Source organism: Rutilus rutilus (genome assembly GCF_951802725.1).
Source record: "Rutilus rutilus genome assembly, chromosome: 2".
NCBI lineage: Eukaryota > Metazoa > Chordata > Actinopteri > Cypriniformes > Leuciscidae > Rutilus > Rutilus rutilus.
In genome coordinates, this window is record NC_140210.1 from 47,791,575 (window position 1) to 47,798,043 (window position 6,469).

Below are 6,469 nucleotides of genomic sequence, written 5' to 3' on the forward strand. Positions count from 1 at the left end.
TTGCTTCGGTGAAATGAATTCTGTGAACAACTTTCGGTCCCACTTTATATTAAGTGGCCCTAATACCTGTGAACTTACATGGTAACTACATGTGTACATAGTATGTAACTACAGCGTAAGTACACACTGATACATAGTATGTACAGCTGTAATATTTGTGTACCTACACATATGTAACAACTCACGGAATGGTATGCGTAAGTACAAATGTGTAACAGTACATTGGTAACAACACTTTTTTCACTTCAGTAAGTACACGTGTAACAGGAATTATGTAACTACATTTTGTAACAACAATATGTATTTAATCAAGTTCTTCCAATTCCACATGGAATCCAATACTGCAGTTACCAGTTTGGGATACACTGAAACTATATGTAAACCAGGATGATTCCTATGTTTATACCATGACTGGCAGGACTAATGTTGAATTACAGTGTACTTACATGGTAACTCCTCAGCAACGGTAAACAATATAAAGTCTAAAAAGGTCATCCTTACTGTATTATTTAAAACACTGTATTTACAGTGTACTTACATGGTAACTCCTCAGAAACTGTCCACTTAATATAAAGTGTAAAACGGTCGGTCATAACCTACTATGTGATAAGCAAAACCCAAACTTCGGTGCATCACTGTATTTACAGTGTACTTAAACCCAAACCTCTGTAAAACACTGTATTAACAGTGTACTTACATGGTAACTCTTCAGGAACTGTCCACTTAATGTAAAGTGTAAAACGGTCATAACCTACTGTGTAATATGCAAAACCCAAACTTCGGTGCAACACTGTATTTACAGTGTACTTACATGGTAACTCCTCAGGAACTGTCCACTTAATATAAAGTGTAAAACGGTCATAACCTACTGTGTAATGTGCAAAACCCAAACCTCTGTGAAACACTGTATTTACAGTGTACTTACATGGGAACTCTTCAGGAACTGTCCACTTAATATAAAGTGTAAAACGGTCATAACCTACTGTGTAATATGCAAAACCCAAACCTCTGTGAAACACTGTATTTACAGTGTACTTAAACCCAAACCTCTGTGAAACACTGTATTAACAGTGTACTAAACCCAAACCTCTGTGAAACACTGTATTAACAGTGTACTTACATGGTAACTCTTCAGGAACTGTCCACTTAATATAAAGTGTAAAACGGTCGGTCATAACCTACTGTGTAATATGCAAAACCCAAACTCCGGTGCAACACTGTATTTACAGTGTACTTACATGGTAACTTCTCAGGAACTGTCCACTTAATATAAAGTGTAAAACGGTCATAACCTACTGTGTAATGTGCAAAACCCAAACCTCTGTGAAACACTGTATTTACAGTGTACTTACATGGGAACTCTTCAGGAACTGTCCACTTAATATAAAGTGTAAAACGGTCATAACCTACTGTGTAATATGCAAAACCCAAACCTCTGTGAAACACTGTATTTACAGTGTACTTACATGGTAACTCCTCAGGAACTGTCCACTTAATATAAAGTGTAAAACGGTCATAACCTACTGTGTAATATGCAAAACCCAAACCTCTGTGAAACACTGTATTAACAGTGTACTTACATGGTAACTCTTCAGGAACTGTCCACTTAATATAAAGTGTAAAACGGTCATAACCTACTGTGTAATATGCAAAACCCAAACTTCGGTGCAACACTGTATTAACAGTGTATTTACATGGTAACTCCTCAGGAACTGTCCACTTAATATAAAGTGTAAAACGGTCATAACCTACTGTGTAATATGCAAAACCCAAACTTCGGTGCAACACTGTATTTACAGTGTACTTACATGGTAACTCCTCAGGAACTGTCCACTTAATATAAAGTGTAAAACGGTCATAACCTACTGGGTAATATGCAAAACCCAAACCTCTGTGAAACACTGTATTAACAGTGTACTTACATGGTAACTCTTCAGGAACTGTCCACTTAATATAAAGTGTAAAACGGTCATAACCTTCTGTGTAATATGCAAAACCCAAACTTCGGTGCAACACTGTATTAACAGTGTATTTACATGGTAACTCTTCAGGAACTGTCCACTTAATATAAAGTGTAAAACGGCCATAACCTACTATGTGATATGCAAAACCCAAACCTCTGTGAAACACTGTATTTACAGTGTACTTAAACCCAAACCTCTGTGAAACACTGTATTTACAGTGTACTTACATGGCAACTCCTCAGGAACCGTCCACTTAATATAAAGTGTAAAACGGTCATAACCTACTGTGTAATATGCAAAACCCAAACCTCTGTGAAACACTGTATTTACAGTGTACTTAAACCCAAACCTCTGTGAAACACTGTATTAACAGTGTACTTACATGGTAACTCTTCAGGAACTGTCCACTTAATATAAAGTGTAAAACGGTCATAACCTACTGTGTAATATGCAAAACCCAAACCTCTGTGAAACACTGTATTTACAGTGTACTTACATGGTAACTCTTCAGGAACTGTCCACTTAATGTAAAGTGTAAAACGGTCATCCCTTACTGTGTAATATGCAAAACCCAAACTTTGGTGCAACACTGTATTAACTGTGTACTTGCACGGTAACTCCTCAGGAACTGTCCACTTAATATAAAGTGTAATTGTTAGGGTCAATGTTGTGTACCATCAGTGTTGTTACATGATAATTTCATAGGAACTTCCCACTTGAAAGTAATTTAACAATTGCATGGGTAAAATGTCCAAGTATTAAACCTTGATTACTTCTCGATAAATCAAGTATAGAGGACTGCAAAAAAGAGGGGGGAAATGTAGTAAAGCTAAACAATGTTTATTAACACATTAAACTCAATAGTTTAACAGATTCTGAAGCAAAACTTCAGTGTACTTGCAGCTGGGTTAACACTAGAACAGCATTGTATAATTCTTGATATTAATTATTGTTCTGAAATGGTAACTGAGGTTAATTTGACAATTTTGGTCATGGTTTAAGGAACATCACAGTGTAGCACAGTGAACTGGCGTGAATTACAAAATGTACCTTAACAATAACGTCTAAACATAATTAAATAAGTGGATTGGAGGTTTTGTCTTTCTATCTCAATTTATATTTTATTGGTAGCAGCTTACGCTCTTTTTTGGATTTTTCTATGTCAGACCTTAGGTCTGCTGTCAGTGACTGCAGGCACCTCTTTGCAAAGTCGCAGAGTTTCTCCTCCTTGACTCTGGGTCAACTTCGGTAAAACTCTGGATCAACAAGCTGTATTTCAGCCACAACAGCTGTTAATGCCAGTGTATTTCGGTCAACCCCGACTTTGGTGCATGCCTTACTGATACTCCCTTCTTTCTTGAAGGCGCGAAGAACTTTATTGTACCGCTTCAGTACATCTTCTGGGGTTGTTGCTGTAGAAAGAATAACAAAATTAAAACCAGAAAAAACAAGACTTGCATCAAATTGATCAATTTCCAGTTAAAAACACACACCACACAAACATATAAAAAAAATCTTGGTGCTCTTGAACTGCTAGCATTTTTTACAATTAGTTTCCTACAAATCATACAAATCATGTTTGCATTTCTCAGACATTTTCTAAATATGTTAATGTTCTAACAATATTGGAAATACATCAAAACTAGGGGTCAACTGATTTTTTCAGGGATGATATCAGTACCAATTGTAGTCAGGGAGACTGATAACCAATATGTGCAATGTGTTATATGGAGTAAATACACATCAACAGAAAGATGAGATCCAAAAACAGAACATGCGCTTACCACGTGAGCTGTGCTTCGTATTTGACCTGGTAGCACTCTTGGTCTTCTTTTTATGACCTCTTTTCCTCTTCCGAGGAATGTTGCTATCAGATGACTCTGAAGAGGAGCAAGAACTCAGGGACTCCTCATCAGTGCCACTGGTGCTGGATTCAGTGCTTGAGTCCAAGATTTTCTTAGCTTTCTTTTTTGCCCCTCTGTCTAAGAACACAATAACACAGTAGACAAAAAGTCAAACATGCTTAGAGAAGTAATCAGCATTTCATGATTGATGTGGAAGTAAAAAAAAAAGTCACTATCAGTAATTACTAAATTCTTTAATAAAACAGTCAATAGAGCAAAACAGATATATGTTTCTTACTTGAGAGTTTTAGGACAGTTTGACGGAGAAAATCTCGTTCCTCTTCAAGTGCCTTTATTGCCTGGGCCATGACCATCAGCTTGTCTTTTTCCTCCAAGGAGGAAGACTCCTCATGTCCTCCTTTAAAAACAATGTAATATCAACAACAGAATTTTTTTTATGAACAAGTAATTGAAAATCAGCGGTATCACAGTTTTCATACATGAATGCCAGTATCACTGATATTAGTAATATATACTGATGTTTTGATGAAAACTTTTTGTCCAAATTTTAAACATTTGTCAGGCTTCAAAAACTATAATTTTTAATTTAAGTGAACTTAAAATAATTCTCACTTAAAAACATAATAAATGTCATATTTACCTGTACCTTTCCTGTCTATCATATACAAGAATTGAATAAGGTTATAAAAACACCGCACTGCATAAATTAAAAATAGATGAATCCTTATTACGCTACAAGCGTTCTTTAGTCAAGAGCAATGAGTAATTTTCTCTGTTCCCTTTGTTCTTCGGTTAACTTTACTGACAGACAGAAATAGAGGCTGCTGTCACTAAGACTTGCATCTGCTGACAGGATCTCACGCATCTCATTCTCTCACTACTGTACTCTTTACTCTTTAGATTTAAGACTGTTCCTCCACAAAACAAACATTTTGGTATAAATGTGTGTGTTATTGTTCGTTCAAGCACACTGTTAGACCTTACCGGGTTTTTTTACAGTAAAATACTGGCAACACTGTTGCCAGTAAAATACTGTTAATTGTACAGTTCTTTACTGTAATCTAGTTTGTTTCTGTAAAAATGCACTAAATTCTAATTCAAATGAACTAATTACACTTGCAGAAACCGACTGCCTTAAATTGACCAACTGTCATTTAAATGTATTAACTAAAATTTATAATGCATTAATAATGTGAGCAAAGTAAAACTGTGAACTTTTTTCATTTGAGACCACTAAAAAACTATTGAACGTAAAAAGATTTCCACTGGACCAGCAACTACACAGTCACCGCCTGTTAAATAAAGCAACATGCAGCATATCATCAATGTTTGTAGATCTTCTCCTGGACTGAAGCTCAGGCTCTACTCTTCAGCACAATGGTGACCCAAAAATGCATTTTACTGTAAACTATTTTTCTATGTCAGACCTTAGGTCTGCTGTCAGTGACTGCAGGCACCTCTTTGCAAAGTCGCAGAGTTTCTCCTCCTTGACTCTGAACTTTGAGATGCTTCGGTAAAACTCTGGATCAACAAGCTGTATTTCAGCCACAACAGCTGTTAATGCCAGTGTATTTCGGTCAACCCCGACTTTGGTTTATATAAACCTGTTTTATAACTTACAGTTTATTACTGTAAAATACATTCAGTGGGTGTGTCTTTTTATCTTACACTGTTAACCCTTTCAACCCCACAGGGAAATCCACACTACAAAGAGTAAAAGTAACATTGAGACAGTGTTGCAGTGAGATAATTAAGGGAATATGTAAGTGATTGTTGAGCATTAGTGATGAACACCTGCTGTTAGAACAGAAAATAGAGAAACACAAGAACTACAACTGACTTCCAGCCACATTATTACACTTATTATTAACCAGTATGACTTTATTTCTGTCATACAGAAGTTGTTATTGAAAATGTTTGTTTGAAGTTACCATTATAGAGATCAGTGCTTGCTTTAGTTGGGATGCTGATGCTAAAACATTCATTTTTCTTTTGCTGCTTGAGCTGTGTTTTTGCAAGTCACACTTGTGCGCACACAGTTTATGAATGATTGTGGTTGTAATGCTTATGGTGACAAATTCATCATATTGCTGGTTCATTCACTAAGGAATTAATTCTTATTCAATCAGAGTTTTATCCTCGATCAAAAGTGTTACATTAGCACCACTGTGAAACTACAGCAATAAATTACTATGACTCTTTTTTTTAAACACATCATGCATAAACCAAAAAAAAAAAAAAAACAGAGCTACACTATGTTTTAGAAACACAGAGATATCACAATTTAGCACATTAACCTCAACAATGGTGGCAATATTTCTTTTTATTATTATTCATGCAGCAGTGCATGCTGGGAGTTTTATATTATCCTGGTACCCAGCATGCATTGCGACATGAAACTTTTCACCATTGTTGAGATTCATGTGCTGATTGTTGATGTCTGTGTGTGTCTGAGTCAAGCAGGAGTAAAATAAAATTGAATGCACTATATGATTGTTATTTTTCAGAAGACCTGATAACAGAAATATTGATTTCATTTTGTAGATACACGGATTTATGCTAAATATGACATACCCATAATTTCAATGACTATACACAGGAATAATCTGAAATTCAGACATGTCCAGGATGATTGTGACA

The 6,469-nt window shown here is 35.8% G+C and overlaps 1 pseudogene across 1 annotated transcript; it reads right to left on the minus strand.

Annotated features, from left to right (window-relative positions):
* Positions 1-3,068: 3,068 nt before the first annotated feature.
* LOC311279469 lies at positions 3,069-4,491 on the minus strand (annotated as a pseudogene). The gene is made up of 4 exons: positions 4,476-4,491; positions 4,107-4,226; positions 3,749-3,946; positions 3,069-3,376 (listed from the first exon to the last, which is right to left on the minus strand). The product of its transcript is annotated as an uncharacterized misc_RNA (transcript).
* Between the last annotated feature and the right edge of the window lie 1,978 nt (positions 4,492-6,469).